The sequence below is a fragment of the Amblyomma mixtum genome, chromosome 1, assembly GCF_055824585.1.
Source record: "Amblyomma mixtum isolate Tamu chromosome 1, ASM5582458v1, whole genome shotgun sequence".
Lineage (NCBI taxonomy): Eukaryota > Metazoa > Arthropoda > Arachnida > Ixodida > Ixodidae > Amblyomma > Amblyomma mixtum.
In genome coordinates this window covers 235,844,987-235,872,371 of record NC_143012.1, presented here as the reverse complement: position 1 = coordinate 235,872,371, position 27,385 = coordinate 235,844,987, and the positions used below count along the sequence as shown (strand labels likewise).

At 49.5% G+C, this 27,385-nt stretch overlaps 3 non-coding genes across 3 annotated transcripts; all 3 read right to left on the bottom strand.

Moving 5' to 3' along the window:
* Nucleotides 1–16,023: 16,023 nt before the first annotated feature.
* Nucleotides 16,024–16,096, bottom strand: TRNAV-CAC (transfer RNA valine (anticodon CAC)). The gene has a single exon. It is a non-coding gene; the product is annotated as a tRNA-Val (tRNA).
* A 100-nt stretch (nt 16,097–16,196) lies between these two features.
* Nucleotides 16,197–16,269, bottom strand: TRNAV-CAC (transfer RNA valine (anticodon CAC)). The gene has a single exon. It is a non-coding gene; the product is annotated as a tRNA-Val (tRNA).
* Nucleotides 16,270–25,419: 9,150 nt separating this feature from the next.
* TRNAV-CAC (transfer RNA valine (anticodon CAC)) lies at nt 25,420–25,492 on the bottom strand. Its single transcript has one exon. It is a non-coding gene; the product is annotated as a tRNA-Val (tRNA).
* Between the last annotated feature and the right edge of the window lie 1,893 nt (nt 25,493–27,385).

The following is a 27,385-nucleotide window of genomic DNA, read 5'->3' as shown; positions in this document are numbered from 1 at the left end:
TTTTCCTCAAAAAATTTCTTTACTGGCAACGTTCCGGTGTGTAATTTAAAGAAAAAGGTCTTAGCTCCTGGCGGCACCTGCATTTTCTTTACCCTCTTTAAGACGTCCGAGCCTGGGCCTCCACTGTATAAGACTCTATACAAAGGTTGTGGTAAAACAGTGTCACATAAATCGTGGTACAGCTTTTTCCGTTTTACACAGGACAAATATTCATTAGAAAAACGCACTGAAAGAAATCTAAGACTTGCGACGACCTCTCTGTAATAGCCGAAAATACCACACGTAACTTCTTCGGTGGAGACAACAAACTCCGGCAGTAGGCGCCGCAGCCTAACTTGGCAGACAGTGCGCAAGAAAGGGTCAGAAACGTCGCGGAAAAACAAAAACCGATTCACCACTTGCCGCAAAAAGAGGTGTCCAAGTCCCAAGCCGCCGTCTTTTACCCGACGGAATAAATTTGTTCTGCTGCAGCGTTCCCATTCTGCAGCCCAAACAAAGACAGCGAAAATCCTGTGGAGCTTCTGTATGTTTACACGCGAACAATGCAAAACTTGCATAACAAACCAAAGTTTACTGATAAAAAAAAGGTTACATACAGTAGCCCTGGCGAAAATCGATAAGTTGGCACCTTTCCACTTCTCCGCTTTCTCCCTTAGCGCTTTCGTCTGCTCTTGCCAATATTGCTCACTTTGGCGGTAACCATCAAGCTCGACACCTAAGTACTTGGTTGGGGTTTTCGCCCACGTCACATTTGCAAGGTGGTCAGGCTGCGATGGCCACCGTCCATGCCAGAACCCAAGGCACTTGGCCCAGTTCACCCCGCTTCCGGTAACCTGAGAGAACTCGCGGACACATTTGACCGCCTCGGTTATACTCTCATGGTCAACCGTACAAAGTGCAACATCGTCCGCGTACGCCAGCAGCTTCACCTCGGCTGCTTGTAACTTAAACCCTTTTACGTTATCATTGTTCAATATTTTAATACACAATGTCTCAATATATATACAAAACAAAAGAGGGTTGAGAGGGCAGCCCTGTCGCACCGAACGCTGCACGCTAATGGGGGCCCCCAGACTCTTATTTACGATCAATCTCGTCGTGCAGTTTCGGTACGCCAGGGCCACGCCCTTGCGGATAACTGACCCAACATTCGCATGGTCCAAAATAGAAAACAAAATTTCGTGATCGACACAGTCAAAAGCTTTCTCAAGGTCGACCTGGAGAATGGCCACCCGACCATTCGAGTCATCACAACACTCAAGCACACTTCGCATCTTATGAATATTGGACATTATTGACCTCCCTTTTATCCCACACGTCTGGTGTGGCCCAACTATATCCTTAATCACCGTCTGCAACCTCCGAGCCAAAACCTTCATAAAAATTTTATATTCAACGTTCGTAAGTGCTATGGGTCTGTAGGCTGTAACCAGTCGCAATTTATCTATTTGATCCGTTTTAGGAATGAGCACCGTATGGGATGACCCATATGACGGAGGCAGTGCATTTATTGTGTAGGCTGCGTTAAATATCACGTTCAAAATAGGGGCAATTTCGTGCTTGAATTCTTTGTAAAAACGCGCGCTGAGCCCATCTGGTCCCGGCGATTTACCGGGGTTTAAACTGGCTATTGCATGCTCCACTTCGGCTTCACTGATAGCCATTTCTCATCTCTTTTTTACGTCATCACCGAGACGCGGCATCGCCGCCAGAAACTTATCTTTAAACGTGATAGTGTCTACCACGTGGGAAGCGAAGAGCGCTTGGTAATGCTCGTTGAAAGCTGCTTTTATGTGGTCGTTGTCCGCCGACAAGACACCGCCCCATTCTATTTTGTCGATGTGGTTTCTTTCAGCGTTTGCCTTTTCCAACCCTAGCGCTCGTTTTGATGGCGTCTCCCCTGCAGCTATGTCTTCTGCCCTTGCCCTTACTAACGCTCCCCGATACCGTTCTTCTTCCATCAATTCTAGTTTTTGCTTTGTTTTCCTTACTTCTTCAGTCCATTTCCCCGGCGCTAGAGATTCCTGTTGAAGCAGCCTATGGAGCAGCTTCTTTAACTCTGTCTCTTTCTGTTTTTCTTGAAACCGTATACCGGAAGCCCTCTCTATTGCTTTAATTTTTATAGTTTCTTTACACAGCTCCCACTGTTGCCATATGTGCATATTTTTACCGGGGCCTATTTTTGCTATTTCATCTTTTACTATGCTGGTATACAGTTCGTCCTGCAAGAGTTTATTATTGAATTTCCACATTTCCCACGAAAAAGAATTCCCTCTCTTTACCATCCCAAAACAACATTTAACTAAACAATGGTCTGAAAAAGATACTGGCACAACATCGTAACTATGACATTCAGGTAAGACATCGACGGATGCATAAATGCGGTCCAGCCGTGCATGGCTAGAACCCTGAAAGTGTGTGAGCTTTACTGCACGCGTTCCCTCAAGACACTCTGCCACATCTTCCATGTTCCATTTCTCAACCATTAGCGATAACACTTGTGTGCTGGCATCTCTAAAGGGTCGAGGGCTTGTCTTATCTCGCGCACTAAGAACACAATTAAAATCGCCCAGGACGATCAGCTGTCTGTCACTACAAAGGCGCTCTTCGATGCTATAACAAAACTGCGCCCTTTCTTCTGCTTCATTAGGCGCGTACAGACAAATAATCCGCCACTCGACGTTATTCAATCGAAAGTCAAGGAAAACACACCGGCCCGACATACAAGAGAAATGAGCTTGCACTTCTAGCCCCGGCAACTTCTTTAGAAAAAGAACACAGCCAGCCGATGTGCCTACAGCGTGGCTGACTACAGCAAAAAACGAGGACGTGAAACGTTGCACCATGCTCCCGGTCTCTTCTTCGCCGTCTACTTTCGTCTCCTGCGCAGCCAGTACATCTATGCCGTGCTCCGTTAAAAGCCGAAAGAGCTGGCCTTGCTTTCTCTTTCCTGCCAGACCTCTAACATTCAGGGAGGCGACTTTCAGCGGAGATGCAGGAGCCATTTCTACATAAGAAGAAGAGACCGAAAGCGTGGTGCTTACCTCTCGCGTCCAGCACATGGCTAGACGCCACCGCCGCCATCGCCGCCGGCGTCATCCTGAGCGTGCACCTGGCCCAGCTCGGGAGGCGCCTTGTCGCCGGCGCGCTTCTCGCTCGCAAGGTTAGGGCGCGGCCGAAAACTGGCCCGCCTTGCTTGAGGCGTCTTTGCTGGTGGTTCCTCTACGCTGGGCGCCGCCTCCTTGTCGCCGTCGGGGCTGGTGTCTCCATGGGGACGCTTCCCAGGCGTAGCCACAGTGGTCGCACGGCCACCGGTGTTCTGCCGATGACCCTCGGTAGGCTCCTTCGCTACAAAGTCCATGGGCACTGGTAGGCTTTTTGCATCCCCCGAAGTCGCCTCCTTTGACTGAGGCGAGTCTCCCGTTGGTGGCTGGAGTCCTGGTGCACTGGCAAGGGGGGCGTCGCCGCTTGAAGTCGCCGACGTGTCCAGCGACACAGGGAGGTTGCCCAACTCGTCGGTACCCCTCGCTGCGTCCTCAGCCTCCGCGACATCCATCAGCTCCGCGCTGTCTCCTTTACCTCCGAGCCCGGTCGCAGACGCGTAGGTACGGACGCAGTCCTCGTCCGCGTGTCCGTAGCGCCTGCACTTGGAGCACCTGGGAACCTTGCAGTCGCGACGAACGTGACCCGCGCCGTGGCAACGCAGGCACTGCATCGGCCGCCCGGGCACCACCACGAGAGCTAACTCGCCGGCGACTCGAACCTGGTGGGGCAGGTTGTCCACCTTCATACCTGGCTTCAACTTGAGCAGCACTGTTCTCGTGGTGGATCCCTTCTCTTTCATTCCTTGAGCGCGCCAACGCTCCCGCGTCACCTCGGTCACGTTTCCGAACGCCGCGAAAGCAGTCCGGATGTCGTCACCGGCGACGCCGTGCAGCATCCAATGCAGGCGCAGCTTTACCTGCTGATCCTCCGGGTCGAAAACGATGCACCGGCGTCCCTTTACCTCAAGCTCCTTCAAGGCGGCTAATTTCTTCGCGGCTTCTGGGCTGCTGAAGGTTACCGCCCACACGTGGTTTACCTGGTACGCCCCCAACGCCACGACGTCGGGGAGCGCACCAGTGTTGGCGAGGGTGTCCCTGAAGTCTTCGACCCTGTAAGGTCTCACACGCACATCTCCGTGCAAAAAAACTGTGTTTAGAACAACACGTCCGGTGGGCAGGGTAGGCAAAAAGATCTCATACTCCTTGTCTTCGGCGCTGAACCTGTTTCCGCGGCCATCGATGGCCGCCGTCGCCGCTCCGTGGGAGCTCATGATCCTGCGTCCGTACACGCCAGTGGCCGGAAGTAGAATCCTACACCACGGAAACGGGAATGAGAGCAGGGCTTTCTTGTTTGTTCTGGAGGTTGCGTCCGCGATTGCCAAAAATTCTCCGGGTGGGAATGCGAACAACAAAAAAAATGTTTCCGCCCGGGATCGAACCGGGGACCTTGCGCGTGTGAGGCGCACGTGATAACCGCTACACTTTTTTTTTATTGCCTGGCTTTGACATTACACAAGAATGACCACAACAAAATTGGGGGACACAATGAACACTTGGTGTTGATATAGTCAGCCTGCCAATGGCTGGCTTCGTCACATTAAAATTCCTTTAGGGCCATCAGAGGTTCCACCCTTGACAGCCACTCGGGAGCCTCGCCAACAGCTTTGACCCTCTCAACAAACCGGTGCACATTTTCACGGAAATAAATTCGTGCTGGCCTCGCGTCGGGATCACAGTAATACCCTGCCATTCGCGAGCGCCAAATACTGTTGAGGCCCATTAACATTATTAAATCAAATGGTACTCCATCCTCGTTTTCAATGGGCAGATACCTTATTCCATGGGGGTGAAGTGGAAATTTTTTCTTTATCGTCCTTTGAAGCACGTCCCAAAACTAAACTCCTTCCCAACAATGCAGAAAAACGTGATCTATCGTTTCTGGTTGCTTGCAGATAAGGCAGTGATGACCCCACCGAAGAAATCAGCTCTTATCCTGTAAAAACATTTTGACTGATAACGTTGCAGTGTGCAGCTTGAAGAAAAAAGTTTTAACCCCGGGCTCAACGTACATTCTCTTTACCCTCTTTAACACATTCCTTCCAGGGCCTCCACTGTACAAGGCCCTATACATGGGTTCCGGCAAGACAACTTCACATAAATCCTTATACAATTTTTTCTTGTTCACTGTAGATAAATATTCGTTGGAAAACCTCGTTGAGAGAAATCGGACACTTGCGACTTCTCTGAAGTACCCAAAAATTCCGCCCGATAGGGTTTCGGTTGCAACAACAAAGTCAGGTAGCGCGCCCCAGCCTTACTTGGCACACGGTGCAAGGTAGATGTACTATGGTAGCGTAGGCTGCATAGAAGCCCATACGTTCAAAACATGGCGGCTCATGGTGCGCAGCCAGCGCCGTCTTCGAAATTCGTGGACAACTAAAAAGTGACGTCATAATTAAAACAAAAACGCGACGTTGAAGTCACGTGTTTTAGTGACGTCATATTCGTGACGTCAGCGTCACGTGCTGCTTGGCGGGAAAAATTAACTGCTGAACGCCGCGACGCTTCAGCACGACACCCGACACGAGAACGAAGAAAGAAGACACGACGAGTGCCGACCACCAACGCTATTTTTAAGTAGTAGTAGTAGTAGTAGTAAAAGACTTTTAATCGACCATAATTTACAGGCCGAGCATTTCGACCGCCTGGGCGACCAGAAGCCGCTGTTCTTCTTCCCCTTCAGCGCCAAGCCAGTCGAGCCAGGTGGTGATGGATAGAGAGGGTGGGGGGAAGGAACCCGACTGCTGAGCAGCCGGGCAATAGAATAGGCAATGGGCCAGGTCCGCATAGATACAGGGGCAGTTGGGACAGGAAGGGTCCGATCGATAGCGATAGAGGAAGAGGCGGGACGGGGTGATAACTGCATTCATCTGAATGTGCCGAAGAAGGCGAGACTCCGGCACCGTGAGTGATGGATGAGGGGGAGGGTAAAGGCGTTTGTCGAGGCGGAGCTCAAGGTAGACCTCTTTTATGGTGCGGCGAAGGGTGAGTCTCCCACCGTCCTCCGAGGGCTTGGGCCAGGGGATCAACGGTGCCCGGAAAAGTGTGTCGCGGGCGAGCTGATGGGCCAGCTCATTGCCGTCAATCCCTGAATGCCCAGGGACCCAGCGGAGGAAAACGATGGAAGGCTGCAGTGCGGAGACCGCTCGTTCGACCTCCTGTTGGAGAGAAGGGGTCAGGGTGCGTTTCTGTATGTGGTGTATAGCGGCTTGTGAGTCCGAATAGACTGTGTACTCTTGGAGAGAGGGAAGGAGGGAAAATGACTGGAGGGCATGCGCAATGGCGAGGACCTCGAGGGACAATGCGTCTGGAGGGTGTAGATACGGCCCGCTGGTGTGGGTTTCAGGAGCAGGGAGGTGTGGATGGTACAGGGCGTAGCCGCAGGAACCTCGAGGAGCCACGAAGGAGGCATCCGTGTAAGCTACACCCTGGGTATCAAAGAGAGGGGAATGGTGCTGTGCGGCCGCATGACGACGTCCGGCGTGCAGGACGGGGGACATGTTGGTCGGGAGGGGAAGGATACGAAGATTGGGGGCAGGGGTGGGAATAGGAGAGGTAAACGGGGAGATTGGAATGGGCGAGATACCCGCTTGAGTCAATAACCACTGACCCTGACGGGTAAGGGAAAGCCGGGCAAGCTGCGAGTCACGATGGAGACTGAGAAGAGAACGAAGAGGATGGAAGAGGCCTGTGGCAAAGAGCTTAGTGGTAGAGGTAGTGATAGGGAGGTTGAGAGCTGCCTTGTAGAGGCCCACAAGGGCAGTCTCGAGAGCGTTAAGTTGAGTCTGAGTGAAGGAAGCGTAGGGTGCAAAGTACAAGACCTTGTTGAGGGCCAGCGCGTGGGCAACTCGACACGCGTGAGCCTCGTGGAGACCTGAGCGTCGAGTGACCACGCGCCGCAGGAGGTGAGTTACAGAGTGGCAGGTGGTGACAGCGCGGTGAAGGGATTGCACATTCTTAGCCGCATGCAAAGGGAAGCCAAGAACTTTGCACTGTGTGACGACAGGAATGGGAGAGCCAGAAAGGTGGAGAGAGACGAAGTGGTTGTGTGAGCGCTGGTAGGAGGAATGGTTGAGAAGGAGAAGCTCGGATTTCTCAGGAGCAGGAGAGAGGCCAGCGGTGGTGAGAAAGGAGTCGATGAGATCTAGGCCACGTTGCAGGGTGTCCTGTACGTGACCGGGAGAGCCAGATGAACACCAGAGAGTGATGTCATCGGCGTAAAATATATGATGCAGGTCGGGAATTTCAGCTAGCTGGGAGGCGAGAGGGGCCATAGCAAGATTGAAAAGGGTAGGAGAGAGAACAGCACCTTGAGGAGTGCCTCGGGTGAGGTTGTGGGGGTCGGACAGATAGGTGTCGACTCGAAAGCGAGCGACACGTTTAGAGAGGAATGAGCGGATATAACAGTACATGCGGGAGCCACAGTCTAGGGAGGCGAGTTGGGAAAGGATGTGGTCGTGGCAAACACCGTCGAAGGCCTTGCGAACATCGACGGTCACAAGTGCATGAATTTGAGTGGGGGTAGGTGACAGAAACGTGTGCTGGAGAACCAGAAACATGTCCTGTGCACTGACGTGGCGTCGGAAGCCGATGAGAGAATGAGGGAAGAACTCCCTCGTCTCGAGAAAATTAGAGAGGCGAGACAGGGCCATTCGCTCAAGGGTCTTACCAACACATGATGTCAGGGAGATTGGGCGGAGGTTAGAGAGAGAGGGAGGCTTGCCCGGCTTTGGAATCATAGAAATGAGGGAGGAGGTCCAGGAGCTGGGCAGGCAGCCGCTGTCCCATCCATTATTGTAGGTTTTAAGGAGGAATTCTTTGGCGCAGTCAGGAAGGTTGCGAAGTGTGGTGTATGTAATGGCATCCTCACCGGGAGCCGAGCGTGTAGCATTAGCAGCCAGAGCCGATTCGAGCTCCCGGAGAGTGAAGGATTGGTCCAGATCGGGGTTAGGTCCACCACAGTACACCGGGTAGGAGGGTGCCAGAGGGGGCGGGAGATAGAGAGAGGCGAGCTGATCAAAAACATCGGAGGGAGTTCCTTGAGTGAGGGCTTTAGCTAGAGTGGGAGCAAGGGCAGGCTTAGTGCCAAGGAGGGATTTGAAGAGAGACCATGTGGATCGCGAGTGCAATGCAGAGTCAAGACGGTCACAAAGAGCACTCCAACGAGAGTGCTCGAGGGAGGCGCAGTGGGCGACGATCTCGGTCCGCAAAGCAGTGATCCGGGAGGAAAGTAGTCAGTTCTCGTGCCTTTTTCCTTCGTCCTCGCCTCAGGTGTCGCGCTGAATGTCGCAGGTGTAGCGCTGAAACGATGAAATGTGACGCCGCCAGACAGGTTATCGCTCGCACATCGTGCAACCGCACACCTCTTTTTTGCGTACGGGGGTCCCATGGCCACAGACGATGCCCTTTTGGGGCAAAAGCGACAAAACCGCACCCAACCGAACGAAACTACACAGAAGCGCTGGCAAAAGGGAAAAGCGGAAACTGTACACGAACGATGCACACCAAGAACTCGAGCAACAAGCAACGAGGAAAAAGTAGGGCCAGCAGAATCGAGTTTCAAACAAAAGCAAGCAGAATGGTTAAAAGATATGACCAGGGTATGACATCAGACCACCGTCAACCTTGGCATCCTCCCGCTGCCATTGCCGCTGCTCTGAGCGAACACTGTCATAAAAATTTTTACAAAGCAAGCGCTATACTTTCTAACAAAATGCACAAAAGTAAAACATTTTAAAAAGGCATCACTGCAATTGTTTTCGAATGCGTTTGAAACACAGAATATGTCCTAATTATTTTCCTCTTCTAGTCGTGTTTGTCCACTCATTTCATTTTGGAGCTTTAGTTCCACCACTAATTTGATGTCGCTAGCACTTGGTTCTGGGCCGCATTCAGGCTCCGGCTTCGCGACCTATTTCAATTGACCTTGCACGGTGCGCAAAAACTTACTGACATCACGCAGAAACATAAATCTGTTAACAATCTGCCGCAAGAAAAGGTGTCCCAGACCCACTCCACCATCCTTCACTTTTCTAAACAAATTCGTCCGGCTGCACCTTTCCCATTGTGCAGCCCACACAAGAACAGCAAAAATTCGATGTAGCTTTTGTATGCACATTCTTCCACAATGCAACACTTGCATCGCATACCACACCTTACTGATAAAGAAAAGGTTGCACACGGTGGCTCTAGCGAAAATTGATAAGCCTGTTCTTTTCCATCTTTCCGCCTTCTCACGCACATCCTGGGTCTGCACTCTCCAATATGTTTCGCTATCGCGATAGCTTTCTAGCGGTACTCCAAGGTACTTCGTTGGGGTCTTCACCCAGGGTACGTTTGCAAAGTGGTCCATCGTCGTTTGCCATGCTCCGTGCCAGATTCCCACTGACTTAGACCAGTTCACTCTGCTGCCAGAGGTTTTGCAGAATTCAGCGACACATTCAACGGCCTCTGTTACACCTTCTCGATTACCGGAAAAAACCGCTAAATCATCCGCATATGCCAGCAGCTTCACCTCCGCAGCTTGCAGCCGAAAACCAGTTATTCTCTCGTTTTCGATGATGTCTAAACACAAAGTCTCGATGTAGATGGCAAACAGAAGAGGGCTGAGGGGGCAGCCTTGACGTACCGAACGCTGCACACGAATGGGGGCCCCCAGACTCTGGTTAACAATCAATCTCGTCGTACAGTTCCGATACGCCAAGGCTACTCCCTTCCGGATAACATACCCAACATTCACATAATCAAGTATGCACAGCAAAATGTTATGCGCGACACAGTCGAACGCCTTTTCGAGATCAAGCTGCAAGATGGCAACGCGGCTATTTGTAAAATCACAGCACTCGAGCACACATCTTGCCTTGTGTATGTTGGAAAGAATAGACCGGCCTTTTATCCCACACGTTTGGTGGGGGCCAACAATTTCCTGGATTACACACTGTAACCTTTGCGCCAACACCTTCATATAAATTTTATAATCGACATTTGCGAGAGCAATTGGCCTGTACCCTGTTACGTGTCGTAACTTGTCAGCTTCACCCGTTTTCGGAATTAGGACAGTATGTGATTTACCATACGACGGAGGCAATTCACGTACGTCGTAAGCTTCATTAAAGACCGTCTTCAACACTGGCGCGATTCTGCTCTTAAATGATTTGTAAAACGCCGCACTTAACCCGTCTGGTCCTGGTGATCTCCCAGAATTTAAATTGTCCATTGCCATTTCTACCTCTGATTCGGTTATTGCCAGCTCTAAAACGTCTTTCTGCTCGTCGCTGAGTCGCGGCAGTGCCCCAAGAAACCTGTTCTTAAACGTATTCATGTCTGCATCCTGTAATGCGAAGAGCGCCTGATAGTATTCAAAAAACGCACGCTGTATATGTTCGTTTTCGTCTGATAAGATGCCACCCCATTCTATGATGTCAATGTGATTTCGCCGAGCATGAGCCTTTTCAATTTCCAACGCTCGTTTCGACGGCGTCTCCCCTGCTGCTACATCTTCCGCTCTGGCCCGCACCAGAGCTCCACGATAACGGTCCTCTTCTATTAGTTGAATTTTCTGTTTTATTTTCCTAATGTAATCGATCCATTTACCAGGCGCTTCACTTTCCTTTTCTAGCAGTTTTGCAAGCATACGTCTTAGATTGCGTTCGTTTAGATTCTCTTCGTACGCAATGGCACTAGATCGTTCAACTGCTTTAATTTTAACCTGTCCTTTGCAATTTTCCCACTGTTGCCATATTTTCAGTTCACTACTAGGCTCTATTTTGCTTGTTTCTTCAATTACTGCACAGCTAAATTCATCGTCCTTAATTAGCTTATTTATTTTCCACATATCCCAACTAAAAGCACTGCCCCGTTTTTTCAATCCTATCCCACATACTACTAAACAGTGGTCCGAAAAAGCCACCGGCACTAAATGGTAACTGTTGCATTTTGGAATCACATCCAGCGATACATAAATGCGGTCAAGCCGAGCATGGCTTTTCCTCTGAAAGTGTGTGTACTTCACGCCGCACGCGCCTTGCAAACACTCTGCCACATCCTCAAGGTTCCATTTATCTATGATTTGCGACAGTATCTTCGTACTTGCGTCCCTGAACACCTTTGCACTGGTCTTATCGCAGCCACTTAGGACGCAGTTGAAGTCGCCCATGCTGATAAGCTGTTTCTCGGAACAAAGACGCTCTTCAACACTTTGAAAAAACGCAGCCCTTTCGTCCGTAACATTTGGTGCGTACACACAGACAATTCGCCACTCAATGTTGTTCAATGTAAAATCGATAGCGACACAGCGACCCGACGGACACGAGAAATGAGCTTGCACGACAGGACCCGGCAACTTCTTTACAAAAAGGACGCTCCCAGCAGATGTCCCTATCGCATGACTCACTACAGCGTAGAATCTAGACGTGAAACGTCGTACCATGCTCCCGGTCTCTTCCTCCCCTTCTACTTTTCTCTCCTGCACGGCCAGTAAGTCAATATCGTGCTCTGTTAAAAGCCGGTAAACTTGGCTTTGCTTTTTCTTTCCTGCCAAGCCCCTAACATTGAGTGTGGCTACTTTCAACGGGGTTACAGAAGCCATTGTCGCAAATAGTGAAGAGGCGAAGAGCATGGTGCTTACCCCACACGTCTAGCACATGGCTAGACGCCGTCGTTGCCACCGGAGCCATCCGGTGCAGGCCCCTGACCTTGCCGCGGGGCTGCCTTATCGCCGGCACGCTTGTCCGCCAGAACGTTGGGTTTCGGTCTGAAAGATGACCGTCGTGATTGAGCAGTTTTTGCTTGCGGCTCCTCACCACTGAGAGCTGCCGCCTTGTCCCCTTCGTTGTCGGTCAGGCCATGAGGGCGCTTGGCTGGGGTGGTGCCGCTCGCTGAACGGGCGCAGCTCTGGTCCTGCTGTTCCTCGCTGATCATTGGCTCGGCGTCCTTAGTTGCCAAGACGTTCTCCCCGTCTGCCGACGTGCTCGCCTGACTCGAAGGTAATTCTTCCTCTTCGAGTGGCTTCCTTTGGTTGCCCGGTCCACTAATGTCTCCACTGGGAGGCCCTGATGCGTCGGTCGTCCCGGCAGCCTTGCCAACTTCCACGGCTCCTCGCCGCCTCCTCCGCCTAGACGACGTCCATCAGAAGCTCTGCCGTGTCGTCTCTCGCTACCGCGCCGGTAGCCACCGCGTATGTGCGAACACACTCACTGTCACCGTGGCCATACCGCCTGCATTTGGAGCACCGGGGTACCTTGCATTCACGTCGAACGTGACCGGTGCCGCATCACCGTAGGCACTGCATAGGCCGCCCAGGCACCACAACAAGGGCCAGCTCGCCGGCGACGCGTAACTGGTGTGGCAGGTCGTCAACCTTCATACCGGGTTTCAGCTTCAGGAGAACGGTCCTGGTTGTAGACCCCTTCTCCTTGACGCCTGAAACACGCCAACGCTCCCGGGTCACATCCGTTACATTCCCAAAAGCCGCAAGAGCCGTCCGAATGTCGTCGTCGGCTACACCGTGCGGCATCCAGTGCAGCCGTAGTTTCACCTGTTGGTCGGCAGGATCGATGATAATGCAGCGCCGTCCTTTGACATCCAGTTCCTTTATCGCTGCCAACTTCTTCGTTGCCTCGGTACTGTTGGGCGTAACCGCCCAAACGTGGTTTACCTGATATTTATTTATTTATTTATTTATTTATTTATTTATTTATTTATTTATTTATTTATTCAAATACCCTAAAGGCCCGAGCGGGCATTACAAAGGGGGGAACAACAGAAAAAATTTCCTATGAGTACAAAATTCGTTGGCCGGGAACACATTGTTGAAAAGCATCAAACACTCAAAATATAAAGGCACATGACAAAGAACACTCAGGTTTCCTTCAAAAGCAGTGCTTCAACAAGAATGCAAAAATATGAAGGTTACAGCTCGAAGTGACGTTTTAGAGCGGTTAAAAACGCTTCGTAATCATTGGCAGACGCAATGGTGCCAGGGAGTAGATTCCATTGACGGATGGCGATGAGGAGAGGCGAATGAAAGAAGAGATTAGTTCTAGCAAAAATGGGTTCTACTTTCAGTTGGTGATCAATGCGTGGGAATATCCGATGAGCCGGCTTGATATGGTACGAAGCAAAGGAAGAATGACTGTGATATAATTTGTAGAAAAATGACAGTATGGAAACCATTCTCCGTTTTTCGAGAAGAGGTAAATTTAGAGCTTTTTTTATTTCAGTTACACTCGCTGATCGAGAGTAGTTCTTCGATATGAACCGGGCGGCTTTATTTTGCAGGGACTCCAGTTTTGTTACTAGGTATGCTTGATGGGGGTTCCAGATCAAAGAGGCGTAATCCAATTTCGAGCGAACTAATGTAGTGTATGCTAATAGCTTTGTGCCTGGATTAGCTAAACGCAGGTTACGTCTGAGGAAGCCGAGTGTTTTGGAAGCTTTGTTAATAACTGTATCGATGTGCCTGTTCCATGAGAGGTCTGCTGCTAAATGCAAACCTAAATATTTTATGATGGATGCCGATTCTACTCGCACATTGTTCAAAGTGTAACGACAAGGTTCGGCGCTAGATATTGTGGTGAATCTAACAACTTTTGTTTTTGAGGTGTTAATCTCCATTTGCCATTGTGTGCACCAGTCATTAATTTTGTTAAGGTCTGATTGTAGACGAGTAGAGTCGGAAGGATCAGTAATCTGTCTGTATATCACGCAATCATCTGCAAATAATCTGACCGTGTAATTTAGGTTATTACTTATATCATTAATATAAACTAAGAACAAGATAGGTCCGAGTACAGACCCTTGCGGTACTCCAGATTTAACGGGGGAGAGGGACGATGAATGCCCATTAACAAAGACTGTTTGATACCGACTGGCCAAAAAACTCTTGATCCAAGAAATAATTTTAGGATTTAAGTTCAGATTCTCAAGTTTATTTATTAGACGTATGTGTGGGACTTTATCGAATGCTTTGGTGAAATCTACGAATACGGCGTCTATTATAGAGTGAGCATGAACAGCGTCATGAAGGTCAGTGATCAGTTCAAACAGCTGTGTTTCGCAAGATCGACCGTGTAAGAAGCCGTGCTGATTGACAAAAAAGAAGTTATGCTGTACCAGATAACCCATGATGGCAGATGAGAGTATGTGCTCGAGCAACTTGCAGCTGATGTTAGTTAACGAAATGGGCCTGTAATTTGAAGGGTTAGAAGCATCGCCAGATTTAAAAACGGGAATGACACGTGCAATTTTCCAGTCCTTTGGAACACAACCTGTGTCAATGGATTGCTGAAAGATAGCAGCTAAGATGGGGCATATTGCAGGTTTTGCTATTTTGAGTAATTTAGGACATATCCCATCGAAGCCGGGTGCGGAGTTAGCGGGTAGACGGTCTATGGCAGAGGATACGCCCTCTGGCGTGACAGTTATGTCGGGCATAGTTGAATGCAGCTTTGTAAATGTCAGGTCAGAAGGTAAAGGGCTCTCATCTGTGAACACTGAGCAAAAAAAATTGGTTAAATTCCTCTGCTACCTCAGGGGAGGTAAGGAGCTTGCCTTCTTTAGTTATTGACACTGAGGAGTTGGAACTGTAATTTGGATTAACAACTCGCCAAAACTTTTTAGGATTGTTCTTTAACAGATGCGAAATGTCATGGTTATAAAACTTGTCTTTCGCGTCTTCAATTTCAGTTTTGCACAGTTGCGCAGTGTGCGGTATTGATTCCAATCTCGCGCAGATCCTGACACTTTATATTTCGCGAACAACCTTTTCTTTTTGTTTATACATCTTTTGACGCTCCTTGTGAACCATGTGCTTTCTGTAGATGTGGTGATGGTGACTTTGGGCACGTACTTATCTTTTAACAAAGTTAGTTTATCGCGAATAAGAGACCAGTTTTCATTGGCATCCCGTGAACTGAAAGAATGAAAAACATCGGCAGAAAATGATGATAGTTCATTGAGCAGCATATCAACATTTGCCCTGGCATAGTCAAATATAACTTTCTTTGCCTTTTCTGGTTTATTCCTCGCTACTGTGAAATCGCACTGCAAAATACTGTGGTCACTGACACCATCGAGCACGCTTACAGTTGTCTTGTCGGGTTCCGTTGTCAGAACAAGATCTAAAAGTGAATCACCACGTGTAGGTATGGAAACTAGTTGATGCAGATCAAAAAGTGAGAGCACATCCAGAAAATTCTGGCATTAACGCTTTCTTATGCCGTGAAGGGGGCTGCATGTCTGACAATCAATATGCGGATAATTGAAATCACCTGCCAGGAATATTGGCGAGCGTGGAAATTTGTTCTGCACGTAAGTTAGAGATTCATTTAGGTTTTCAGGGAATTCCTCGTGCGAATCAGGTGGGCGATAGCATACCCCAACGGCACAAGTTACTGATGGTGATAGACGCAATGCAACCCATAAAATTTCCAGACACGCCCCCAACGCCACAACGTCGGGGAGCGCACCAGCGTTGGCGAGGGCGTCGCGGAAATCCTCGACCCTGTAGGGCCTAACTCGCACGTCGCCGTGCAAAAACACGGTGTTTAGAACAACACGACCGGTAGGCAACGTAGGCAAAACGATTTCGTACTCCTGTCCTTCCTTATCTTCAATCCTGTTTCCGCGGCCATCGACGGCCGCTATCGCCGCTCCGTGGGAGCTCATGATCCTGCGTCCGTACACGCCAGTGGCCGGAAGTAGAATGACACTACGGAAACGGTAATGAGAGCAGGGATTTTTTGAAAGCACAAGCTGATGGGCGAGTTGGTTATTCATTATTTGATTTGAAGCAGCGCAAAGCCGAAAGCCAAAGAAGAGAGCAGAGAACAGAGCAGGGATTTTTTGTTTGTTCTGGAAACTGCGTCCGCGACTGCCAAAAATTTTTTCCCTGGGAATCCAAACAAATAAAAAAAAACAATGTTCCCGCCCGGGATCGAACCGGGGACCTTGCGCGTGTGAGGCGCACGTGATAACCCCTACACCACGGAAACGGGAATGGAAGCAGGGATTTTTTGTTTGTTCTGGAGGTTGCGTCCGCGACTGCCAAGAATACTTCTGCTAAGAATGCGAACAGATAAAAAAAAAAAACAATGTTTCCGCCCGGGATTGAACCGGGGACCTTGCGCGTGTGAGGCGCACGTGATAACCGCTACGCCACGGAAACGGGAATGAGAGCAGGGATTTCTTGTTTGTTCTGGAGGTTGCGTCCGCGACTGCCAAGAATACTTCTGCTAGGAATGCGAACAGATAAAAAAAATCAAAAACAATGTTTCCGCCCGGGATCGAACCGGGGACCTTGCGCGTGTGAGGCGCACGTGATAACCGCTACACTTTTTTTTTTCTTTATTTCCTGGCTTTGGAAAACAACACTTCACGAAAAAAACAGAAAAATCACAAAAGCAATAGTACAAGACAATGAACACATTGAAAGTCATACTCAGCCAGCGTCAGGCTGGCTTCGTCACATTAAAACTCCCGCAAAGTCTACCTTTGAGAGCCAGTCGGGGGGTTCCGCAACCGCTTTTTGTATAGCGACAAACCAATCCATAGACTCTCGGAAATAAATTCGGGGAGGGCGCGCTTCCCTGTCACTGTGATAGCCTGCCATTCTGGAGCGCCATATACAGTGGAGACCCAGGAGCATAATTAAATCAAATGGAACCCCGTCGTCGTTATCAATGCTTAAATATCGAATGCCATGCGAATCTAGGGGCAAATCTTTCTTCATAGTCCGTTGCAAAACATCCAAAAAATAAACCCCTTCCCAACAATGTAAAAAAACATGGTCTATTGTTTCCGGCTGCTTACAGATTAAACAATGCGAACCCCAAGGTAAAAATAAATCCTTTCCCACGAAAAATTTCTTTACTGGCAACGTTCCGGTGTGTAATTTAAAGAAAAAGGTCTTAGCTCCTGGCGGCACCTGCATTTTCTTTACCCTCTTTAAGACGTCTGAGTCTGGGCCTCCACTGTATAAGGCTCTATACAAAGGTTGTGGCAAAACAGTGTCGCATAAATCGTGGTACAGCTTTTTCCGTTTTACACAGGACGAATATTCATTAGAAAAACGCACTGAAAGAAATCTAACACTTGCGACGACCTCTCTGTAATAGCCGAAAATACCACACGTAACTTCTTCGGTGGAAACAACAAACTCCGGCAGTAGGCGCCGCAGCCTAACTTGGCAGACAGTGCGCAAGAAAGGGTCAGAAACGTCGCGAAAAAACGAAAACCGTTGACCACTTGCCGCAAAAAGAGGTGTCCAAGTCCCAAGCCGCCGTCTTTTACCCGACGGAATAAATTTGTTATGCTGCAGCATTCCCATTCTGCAGCCCAAACAAAGACAGCGAAAATCCTGTGGAGCTTCTGTACGTTTACACGCGAACAATGCAAAACTTGCGTAACAAACCAAAGTTTACTGATATAAAAAGGTTACATACAGTAGCCCTGGCGAAAATCGATAAGTTGGCACCTTTCCACTTCTCCGCTTTCTCCCGTAGCGCTTTCGTCTGCTCTTGCCAATATTGCTCGCTTTGGCGGTAACCATCAAGCTCGACGCCTAAGTACTTGGTTGGGGTTTTCGCCCACGCCACATTTGCAAAGTGGTCAGGCTTCGATGGCCACCGTCCATGCCAGAGCCCAAGGCACTTGGCCCAGTTCACCCCGCTTCCGGTAACCTGAGAGAACTCACGGACACATTTGACAGCCTCGGTTATACTCTCATGGTCAACCGTACAAACTGCCACATCGTCCGCGTATGCAAGCAGCTTCACCTCGGCTGCTTGTAACTTAAACCCGTTTACGTTATCATTGTTCAATATTTTAATACACAATGTCTCAATATATATACAAAACAGAAGAGGGCTGAGAGGGCAGCCCTGTCGCACCGAAAGCTGCACGCTAATGGGGGCCCCCAGACTCTTATTTACGATCAATCTCGTCGTGCAGTTTCGGTACGCCAGGGCCACGCCCTTGCGGATAACTGACCCAACATTCGCATGGTCCAAAATAGAAAACAAAATTTCGTGATCGACGCAGTCAAAAGCTTTCTCAAGGTCGACCTGGAGAATGGCCACCCGACCATTCGAGTCATCACAACACTCAAGCACACTTCGCATCTTATGAATATTGGACATTACTGACCTCCCTTTTATCCCACACGTCTGGTGTGGCCCAACTATATCCTTAATCACCGTCTGCAACCTCCGAGCCAGAACCTTCATAAAAATTTTATATTCAACGTTCGTAAGTGCTATGGGTCTGTAGGCTGTAACCAGTCGCAATTTATCTATTTGATCCGTTTTAGGAATGAGCACCGTGTGGGATGACCCATATGACGAAGGCAGTGCATTTACTGTGTAGGCTGCGTTAAAGGTCACGTTCAAAATAGGGGCAATTTCGTGCTTGAATTCTTTGTAAAAACGCGTGCTGAGCCCATCTGGTCCCGGCGATTTACCGGGGTTTAAACTGGCGATTGCATGCTCCACTTCGGCTTCAGTGATAGCCATTTCTAATCTCTCTTTTACGTCATCACCGAGACGCGGCATCGCCGCCAGAAACTTATCTTTAAACGTGATAGTGTCTACCACGTGGGAAGCGAAGAGCGCTTGGTAATGCTCGTTGAAAGATGCTTTTATGTGGTCGTTGTCCGCCGACAAGACACCGCCCCATTCTATTTTGTCGATGTGGTTTCTTTCAGCGTTTGCTTTTTCCAACCCTAGCGCTCGTTTTGATGGCGTCTCCCCTGCAGCTGTCTTCTGCCCTTGCCCTCACTAACGCTCCCCGATACCGTTCTTCTTCCATCAATTCTAGTTTTTGCTTTGTTTTCCTTACATCCTCAGTCCATTTCCCCGGCGCTAGAGATTCCTGTTGAAGCAGCCTATGTAGCAGCTTCCTTAACTCTGTCTCTTTCTGTTTTTCTTGAAACCGTATACAGGCAGCCCTCTCTATTGCTTTAATTTCTATAGTTTCTTTACACAGCTCCCACTGTTGCCAGATGTGCATATTTTTACCGGGGTCTATTTTTGCAATTTCATCTTTTACTATACGGGTATACAGTTCGTCCTGCGGGAGTTTATTATTGAATTTCCACATTTCCCACGAAAAAGAATTCCCTCTCTTTACCATCCCAAAACAACATTTAACTAAACAATGGCCTGAAAAAGATACTGGCACAACTTCGTAACTGTTACATTCAGGTAAGACATCAACGGATGCATAAATGCGGTCCAGCCATGGATGGCTAGAACCCTGGAAGTGTGTGAGCTTTACTGCACGCGTTCCCTCAAGACACTCTGCCGCATCTTCCATGTTTCATTTCTCAACCATTCGCAATAACACTTGTGTGCTTGCATCTCTAAACGGTCGAGGGCTCGTCTTATCTCGCGCACTAAGAACACAATTAAAATCGTCCAGGACGATCAGCTGTCTGTCACTACGAAGGCGCTCTTCGATGCTATAAAAAAACTGCGCCCTTTCTTCTGCTTCATTAGGCGCGCACGCACAAATAATCCGCCACTCGATGTTATTCAATCGAAAGTCAAGGAAGACACACCGGCCCGACACACAAGAGAAATGAGCTTGCACTTCTAGCCCCGGCAACTTCTTTAGAAAAAGAACACAGCCAGCCGATGTGCCTACAGCGTGGCTAACTACAGCAAAAAACGAGGACGTGAAACGTTGCACCGTGCTCCCGGTCTCTTCTTCGCCGCATACTTTCGTCTCCTGCACAGCCAGTACATCTATGCCGTGCTCCATTCAAAGCCGAAAGAGCTGGCCTTGCTTTCTCTTTCCTGCCAGACCTCTAACATTCAGGGAGGCGACTTTCAGCGGAGATACAGGAGCCATTTCTACATAAGAAGAAGAGACCGAAAGCGTGGTGCTTACCTCTTGCGTCCAGCACATGGCTAGACGCCACCGCCGCCGGCGGCGTCATCCTGAGCGTGCACCTGGCCCTGCTCAGAAGGCGCCTTGTCGCCAGCGCGCTTCTCGCTCGCAATGTTAGGGCGCGGCCGAAAAGGGGCCCGCTTTGCTTGAGGCGTCTTTGCTGGTGGTTCCTCTACGCTGGGCGCCGCCTCCTTGTCGCCGTCGGGGCTGGTGTCTCCATGGGCACGCTTCCCAGGCGTAGCCACAGTGGTCGTACGGCCACCGGTGTTCTGCCGATGACCCTCGGTCGGCTCCTTCGCTACAAAGTCCATGGGCACTGGTAGGCTTTTTGCATCCCCTGAAGTCGCCTCCTTTGACTGAGGCGAGTCTCCCGTTGGTGGCTGGAGTCCTGGTCCACTGGCAAGGGGGGCGTCTCCGCTTGAAGTCGCCGACGTGTCCAGCGACACGGGGAGGTTGCCCAACTCGTCGGTACCCCTCGCTGCGTCCTCAGCCTCAGCGACATCCATCAGCTCCCCGCTGTCTCCTTTCCCTTCGAGCCCGGTCGCAGACGCGTAGGTACGGACGCAGTCCTCGTCCGCATGTCCGTAGCGCCTGCACTTGGAGCACCTGGGAACCTTGCAGTCGCGACGAACGTGACCCGCACCGTGGCAACGCAGGCACTGCATCGGCCGCCCGGGCACCACCACGAGAGCCAACTCGCCGGCGACGCGAACCTGGTGGGGCAGGTCGTCCACCTTCATACCTGGCTTCAACTTCAGCAGCACTTTTCTCGTGGTGGATCCCTTCTCTTTCATTCCTTGAACGCGCCAACGCTCCCGCGTCACCTCGGTCACGTTTCCGAACGCCGCGAAAGCAGTCCGGATGTCGTCGTCAGCGACGCCGTGCAGCATCCAATGCAGGCGCAGCTTTACTTGCTGATCCTCGGGGTCGAAAACGATGCACCGGCGACCCTTTACCTCAAGCTCCTTCAAGGCGGCTAATTTCTTCGCTGCTTCTGGGCTGCTGAAGGTTACCGCCCATACGTGGTTTACCTGGTACGCCACCAACGCCACGACGTCGGGGAGCGCACCAGTGTTGGCGAGGGCGTCCCTGAAGTCTTCGACCCTGTAATGTCTCACACGCACATCTCCGTGCAAAAAAACTGTGTTTAGAACAACACGTCCGGTGGGCAGGGTAGGCAAAAAGATCTCATACTCCTTGTCTTCGGCGCTGAACCTGTTTCCGCGGCCATCGATGGCCGCTGTCGCCGCTCCGTGGAAGCTCATGATCCTGCGTCCGTACACACCAGTGGCCGGAAGTAGAATGATAACCGCTACACCACGAAAATGGGAATGAGAGCAGGGATTTCTTGTTTGTTCTGGAGGCTGCGTCCGCGACTGCCAAACATTTTTCCATTGGGACTCCCAGTGACGACACCAAAGCGGCCGACGAACAGAGAGCCAACAGCCGACGGGCGGCTCCCTCGGCGTCTCTAACGAGACGTCAGAGAACGGGGCGTCCCCATCAGAGCCCGTAGTCGTCGGGGGAAAGGACCTGAACGAGGACCACCACGAGAATACCGGCGCCCGCACAACAAGCGTCACGCCCCCCGTTACCACCCCGGCGAAGCGTCCCCATGACCAGGCCAGCCCCGAAGGGGACAAAGTGGTAGCACCCGGCGTCGAGGAGCCCCCTGCAAAGACGACTCAAGCCCGGCCCGGCGTTCGTCGTTACGGCCACGCCCAAACCATGCGGCTGACAAACGGTACTCCTCCGCAGGCAAGGTACTACTCGAGAAGACTGATGTTCTTGCGCCGGATGATACCGGCGGCAACAGTGGCGTCTAGCTGCGCGCTAGACGTGGAAGGTAAGCACCATGCTGTTGGTTCCTTCCTCTTGCGTAAAAATGGCTCCCGCCTCCGCCTTTAGAGTCGCTACATTGAATGTGAGGGGCCTGGCGGCAAGGAAAAAACAAGGTCAGGTGTACCGACTTCTTACGGAGCGCTAGATAGATGTATTGGCCGTGCAGGAGACGAAAGTGGACGGCAACGAAGGGACCGACAGCATGGTGCGACGTTTCACGACTAGATTTTATGCTGTCGTCAGTCAAGCAGTGAGAACATCGGCTGGCTGCGTGCTTTTTGTAAAGATGCCGTGGCTAGAGGTGCAGGCTAATTTTTCGTGTGTGTCTGGCCGCTGTATTGTGCTTGATTTTTGTCTGAACGGCACTGAGTGGCGCATTGTTACTGTGTACGCGCAGAATGTGGTTGAGGAAAGGGTTGCCTTTTTCCAAAGCCCCCAAGAGCGCCTTTGCACGGAGAGGCGGCTCATTGTATTAGGCGACTTCAATTGTGTTCTTAATGCGCGCGATAGGTCAAGCATCCGGGGGTTTCGAGACAGGAGCACTGAAGTGTTGATGCGAATGATCGAGAACGGAAACCTTGAGGATGTGGCTGAACTTATTGAGGGTGCGCGGTCAGTGCAGTTCACTCATTTCCAGGGCTCAAGCCATGCACGGTTGGACCGCATTTACGCATCAGTCGACCTTGCCCCTGATTGCAACCATTATGAAGTTGTGGGAGTCTCGTTCTCAGACCACTGTTTAGTTGAGTGCTGCCTGGGAAGTGTGAACCGAAGCAAGGCATTTTCGTGGGAAATGTGGAAGCTAAACAACACGCTTCTTCACGACGAAATCTACTGCAGAGCAGTAAAGGATGAAATAGGGAAAATAAACCCGCGCAAGAACCTGAAGATTTGGCAACAGTGGGAGCTAAGTAAAGAATCTTTAAAAATCAAATCAATAGAAAGGGCGACAGGTATCCGTTATAAGGAAAAACAAGACGAAGCTGAGCTTAGGGCACTGCTTCAAACGCTGATGAAGCAGGAATGCAAAGAGCCTGGGAAATGGATAGAAGATGTCAGGAAAACAAAACAAAACATAGAGCTTATGGAAGAACGGCGTTATCGCGGAGCACTAGTGAGGGCAAGGGCGGAAGACACAGCTGCTGGCGAAGCGCCATCGAAACGTGCTCTTGGTCTAGAAAAAGCGCGCGCTGCAAGAAATCACATCGATAAAATAGAATGGGGGGGTATCTTATCGGCAGACACTGACCACATCAAAGAAGCATTTAATGAATACTACCAGAGGCTTTCTTCATCGACTCCTGTAGACGCAGTAGCCTTTACGCATCAGTTTCTTGGTGCAATGCCACGGCTTGACGAAGAAAGCAAAAAAGAAAATGGAACTAGCAATAACTCACAGCGAGGTAGAGCACGCGATAGATCAGTTAAACCTAGGAAAATCATCAGGACCAGATGGATTCAGTGCGGCATTTTATAACGAATTTAAGCACGAATTGCCCCAGTGCTGTGTACAATGTTCAATGAAGCCTATGAAATAAACGTATTGCCTCCGTCTTTTGGGATCTCCCATACAGTGCTCATACCTAAAACGGATGATATAGAGAAATTACAATTGGTTACAGTGTATCGACCCATAGCACTCACTAATGTGGACTACAAAATTTTTATGAAGGTATTGGCGCGAAGAGTGCAGACAGTGATATCGGATATTGTTGGACCCCACCAGAAATGTGGAATCAAAGGGCGCTCAATTTTTTCCAACATTCACAAAGCGCGCAGTGTGCTTGAAAGCTGTGACGACATCAATGGGCGAGTAGCGATGCTTCAGATTGATCTCGAAAAGGCATTTGATTGTGTTTCCCATGAAATTTTGTTTACCGTTTTAGACCATGTGAACGTCGGTTCAGTTATCCGTAAGGGTGTAGCCCTGGCGTATCGAAACTGCACGACAAGACTGATTGTTAACAAGAGTCTGGGGGGCCCCATTAGCGTGCAGCGTTCGGTGCGTCAGGGCTGCCCCCTAAGCCCTCTCTTGTTTTGTATTTACATCGAAATGCTGTGCATGAAAATCATAGAAAACAATAGTATTAATGGCTTTAGGTTACAAGCAGCTGAAGTTAAGCTGTTGGCCTATGCAGATGACGTTGCAGTATTTACGGTTGATCAGGGGAGCATAAGTGAAGCTATCGGGTGTGTACGCGCGTTCAGCGAAGTCACAGGTAGCGGGGTTAACTGGTCCAAGTGCCTTGGGCTCTGGCATGGATGGTGGCCATCCCACCCGGTCCATTTCGCCAACGTACCGTGGGCGACGACCCCGGGCAAGTATTTGGGCGTTCCGCTCGATGCTTATCGCGATAGCGAGGAGTATTGGAAAGAGCAAACTAAAGACACACGTGACCGAGCTGGGAAATGGAAAGGCACCAGCCTTTCAATTTTCGCCAGAGCTACAGTCTGCAATCTTTTTTTTATTAGAAAACTCTGGTATGTGATGCAGGTTTTGCATTGCTCGCGTGTGAACGTTCAGAAGCTACACAGGATTTTTGCAGTTTTCATATGGGCGTCCGAATGGGAACGTTGTAGCAGAACGAGCCTGTTCCGGCGGGTAAAAGACGGGGTGCTAGGGCTAGGGCACCTCTTTTTAAGGCAGCTGGTGAACCGTTTTTTGTTTTTTCGCGACGTCACAGACCCGTTCTTGCGCACCGTGTGCCAAGTGAAGCTGCGACGATTGCTGCCGGAGTTTGTGGTATCCACAGAAGAGCTCTCTGGTGGAACTTATGGTTACTACAAAGAGATTGTAGCAAGCGTTCGGTTTCTTTCATCACGTTTTTCCACCGATTATTTGTGGAAAAGTAAAAGGAAAAAGTTGTGCAATGATCTTTGTGCTATTGTTTTCCCAGAGCCCATGTACAGGGCCTTGTACAGTGGAGGCCCAGGAGGGGATGTTTTAAAAAGGGTGAAAAAAATGCAGGTGCCATCAGGAGTAAATACTTTCTTTTTTAAGTTACACACCGGGACGTTACCAGTTAAAAAGTTTCTAGATGGAAAGGATTTATTTTTACCGTGGGGATTGAACTGCTTAATTTGTAAACAGCCTGAAACAATAGACCATGTTTTTTTGCATTGCTGGGAAGGGGTTTATTTTTGGGACGTGTTACAAAGGACCATAAAGAAAGAGCTATCACTTGACGCGCACGGAATTCGCTATTTAAGCACTGATAATGAGGATGGGGCACCTTTTGATCTCATAATGCTCTTGGGCCTCCACTGTATACGGCGCTCCAGAATGGCAGGCTACCATTGTGACAAAGACGCACGACCGGCCCGAATTTATTTTCGGGAAAGCATGGACTGGTTTCTTGCAATCCAAAAAGCAGCTGCGGAGCCTCCCGAGTGGCTCTCAAGACTAGAGCCGTTGTGTATGTTGCGGGAATTTTAAGCTGACGAAGCCAGTCTCGTGCTGGCTGGCAGTGGCTGCCCACGACAGTGTCGTATGTATATAGCGTTATGTGTATTTTTGTTGTGCAATGTCATGCGCCAAAGCCAGGCAATAAAGAAAAAAAAAAGAATGCGAAAAAATCAAAAACAATGTTTCCGCCCGGGATCGAACCGGGGACCTTGCGCGTGTGAGGCGCACGTGATAACCGCTACACCACGGAAACTTTTTTTGTTCTTCTTTATTACCGACTTGGCCGGGCAGACATAACAAAAATACAATGACATGACAATAAAAGCACAGGTCAGTTTCTAGCTAGTGCACGATGATAAAATGGGTTAAATGATTTTAGTTGGTCGAGGACAGGCAGCCACTCAGGCTGAGGAGCTTGCTGTCCGAAAACTTCCTGAGTACACATGATGCTCTCAATGAAATACTGATGAGCCGGATTCACAACAACATGTTCATGCCTGACATCCATTCGCGTACGCCATAGGCTGTGCATGCAGAGCAACATTAGCAGGTCGCAAGGCACTTCACCTGGCTCTGCACATGGTAGGAAGCGTATTCCAAAAGGAGTCAGGGGGAAATCTTTTTTCAGTGTGCGCTTCAACACATCCCAAAGAAAAACAGCGTCATGACAGTCGAGAAAGATATGTTCTATATTTTGAAACGAATTCAAGCGCACAACAACACGCACACAAGAGAGGAAAGACACAGGACAGGCGCTCTTTCCTCTCTTGTGTGCGTGTTGTTGTGCGCTTGAATTCGTTTCAAAATAATCTATGCACCATCTAGCCCAATCAGAAGTTTTGTTATATGTTCTATAGTTTCCACTTTCTTGCAAATAAGACACTCTACTGACCAAGGTACAAAAAGGCCTTTGCTTTGCAACCATGGCTTCACTGGGAGGGTTCCAGTATGCAATTGAAAAAAGAAAGACCGCACTGAAGGCTTCACCGGCATTCTTTTGACTCTTTTTAGCACATCCCTTTCGGGACCCAGAAGATATGTACTGCGATAAACAGGCACTGGCAGAAACACATCAAGCAGGTCCTTGTACATCTTTTTCCTTGTTACAATGGTTAGATATTCATAGGAAAATTTTGACCGAAGAATACGGACTGCTGCAACAACTTCTTGCAAAAAAGCACTTAACCCACTCCGCCCTGCAGACATGGATGACACAACATAATCAGGCAGTGATTCTGACAATCGCACTTGTATAACAGTTCGCAGAAAATCATTATCTTGACGCAAGAAAAAGAATCTAGTGACTATCTGTCTCAGAAATAAATTTGATAACCCTAGCCCCCCGTTCCGCACCTTGTGGAACAGATTGCATCGGCTGGTACGTTCCCATGTTGACGCCCAAATAAATGTTGCAAACACTCTGTGCAACCTTTGCACTGAAGTCCTTGGCAAAGTTAACGCTTGCAGAACGTAAAAAATCCTCGCTATTAAAAACATGTTGCACACCGTAGCTCTTGCAAACATGGAAAAGTTGTGACCGCCCCATTTGCTTGTCTGAGCTTTGACTCGTTCGGTTTCATGGGCCCAATATTCTTTGCTTTCTCTGTAGTTGGTTAGCGGCACGCCGAGGTACTTTACTGGCGTGTCTACCCACTTCATTCGACAGAATACTTCTGGCGTGGCCTGCCACTTTCCATGCCAAAAACCAAAACATTTCTGCCAGCTTATCGCACAGCCACTTGCATCAGAAAAATTTACGGCTTCTCTCACCACTTCTTGCACGCTTTCCTGGTCTCTGCAGAACACTGCTATATCATCTGCATATGCCAATATCTTCACTTCAGTATGACAAAAGGCGTAACCTCGAATGTTTTGCGTAGTTAACAGCTTTAAACAAAACGGCTCCAGGTAAAGTGCAAAAAGCAGTGGAGAAAGAGGGCAACCCTGCCTCACTGACGACAAGACAGGAATACTATTACTCAGGCGGTTATTAATTATGAGCCTTGATGTACAGCCATCATAAACCATTTTCACGCCATCAGTGATGATACATCCCACATTCACATGTTCCAAAAGCACGAACAAAATTTCATGCACAACTTTATCAAACGCCTTATGCAGGTCCAGTTGCATCATGGCGACACGA